We start from the raw sequence: 2,170 nt of genomic DNA, 5'->3' as shown, positions 1-2,170 counted from the left end.
TGCTGCATCTACAACTATTTATAAAAATATTGGTTTAGCGTATATTATATTTGCATAAACACGTCAAGTCAATTAATGTCGTCATAAAATAAAACACGAATTCCGCGTCTGTTTTATTTATTATTATTGATTACAATGATTATAATGTAATAATAACATCATGATTATAATTAATTAGTTCCATTAAGTATAGATTAGTTGCATACGGCTTGTAACTACATAGGACAGTGACAGGCGTACTACTGAAATAGTAATAAAATAGTAATACACGACGTTAAAACGAGTTATGTAATTACGGCGTCTCTTTAACATAAAACTACGCTAACACCAAGAATCTGATTAAATATTAAATAGCCCGCTCTAGCGGGAGATATCATTCACTTAGTCATTCGTTCCTTACAGCCAGCCCCCAGGACCAGTGGTACCCGCACAATATTCCCTGCTGTCCGGGGGGACGTTTTACTATGTTTACATATTACAAATTAATTGTATACATTCACAGTACCTTAGAACAGAGTAAACAAATATATATCGAGATACAAATAGCGATATACCAGTGAACATGATTATAAAATTAGTAATCGTAGATAACTAAAATAGTGTCAAACAGAATAGGTAAAGCAACTATGGATCAGACATCGCGTGCGTGAGTGTCGTGTTGTCGCGTGTTGTTGCTGCAGTGTCGCCGGTGTCGCGACTCTCATCGTCACTCAGGCCGGTAGCACGCGTATCAGAGATGGCATCCCTCCATCCTGGCCGTGTATCACGGCGGCTTGTAGTAGTTGTTGAATTTACGCCTACTCCTTTTGGCTGGGAAGACTGCTTTCATCTTACGCTGTATTCCATGGAACTGAGGAAAATCAGACTCGTTGGGTGTGCTCGGAGCTAGTGAGATATTTGCTGCTGCAGAAGGTACATCAGGCTGGGTTCATCCAATACCCCCGTTGGATACAGGTTTGTGAGCTCTGCAATCCATAGTTATTCTGTAAGAGAAATAATATTAAAATTAATATACTATCTCAATATATAAAGCTAAAGAGTTTGTTTGTTTGTTTGAACCCGCTAATTTCAGATACCAAACGAATTTTGAATTTTACTTTCACTAATAGGAAGCTAAATTAGTCTTAGGATACTATGCAACTTTTTGTCTCGGGAAAATATTTATCTTCTCCAACTATTCCTCTCGCACGGAGCCGCAGACCAAATTGTTAATAACCAGAACGTAGATTAAAAGCAGAAATAAAAGCCACCAAATAAATGATCTGGTAATGAGTGAGCACTTTGCCGGTAAACACTTGGTGCCAGAGGAATGTTGAGGACCAGTAATGCCGTTTCAGTTTTGTTGATTTTCCGGTAAATTAAAAAGATTTGGTCTTACACCATTGCCTAGATAGAGGGCACAGACTATAAGATAGAACAGCATTACTTTTAATTCCATCAGATACATCTTACACATGCGCAGAAAATGCCGCACCTTAGTGCTTACAGATATTGATCTATTCAAAAAAATATGGGGGTACTTCTGTGTGGGTAAAGTTCTTGGCAGATTTTGGTAAGGCAATGATGACCTACGCTGCGACGTCTGATTCTCGCTCATGTCTCATAACCTGCTTATCCCTTCATAATTAGTACACACACGACACATAACAGGTACAACGTGGCCTATACGCACTACTGACTCCGACAACACGCGTAAATTTACTTCACATTTTTATCTCATCAACTTCCCTGCCCTTACATAAATAAGGCGATGAGCCACCATTCTACAAAATGATTGAACACTGCACACTCAATATTTAAACACACACATTTCATAAAAATAAATAGCAAATGATTAATTTATACGCTTACATTTGAGCGAAAACGATGCGAAATATGAATGGCCGCCGGCCATCGTGGACGCGTTCGGCACCGACGCGATCTCTGGGTAAAGGAGCGAGCAGCTGGTCCGCAACGCGCGACTCGCGAATATTGATCGTGTGAGCGGGGATGTCAGACGTCTGCCTGCAATACCCTCCAAAAGTTATAAAAAAAAATTATTATGCTCTATTAAAAAAGCTCCCCGATTTCCTAAAACCTGTTATTGAGATAAGTAATATATTTTTTGCTTTGAAATTTTTCCTACTTAACCTCTTTGGTATTTAAATCCCCCAAAATTTGAGAAAATCTG

General features: G+C 38.8%; 1 long non-coding RNA gene across 1 annotated transcript; it reads right to left on the bottom strand.

Annotated features, from left to right (window-relative positions):
• Positions 1 to 291: 291 nt before the first annotated feature.
• On the bottom strand, positions 292 to 1,955 carry LOC115440563. Its single transcript, XR_003938366.2, has 2 exons — positions 1,852 to 1,955; positions 292 to 983 (listed from the first exon to the last, which is right to left on the bottom strand). It is a non-coding gene; the product is annotated as an uncharacterized LOC115440563 (long non-coding RNA).
• Between the last annotated feature and the right edge of the window lie 215 nt (positions 1,956 to 2,170).

Source organism: Manduca sexta, chromosome 27 (genome assembly GCF_014839805.1).
Source record: "Manduca sexta isolate Smith_Timp_Sample1 chromosome 27, JHU_Msex_v1.0, whole genome shotgun sequence".
Taxonomy (NCBI): Eukaryota; Metazoa; Arthropoda; class Insecta; order Lepidoptera; family Sphingidae; genus Manduca; species Manduca sexta.
This window is presented reverse-complemented; position numbering and strand designations above follow the sequence as displayed.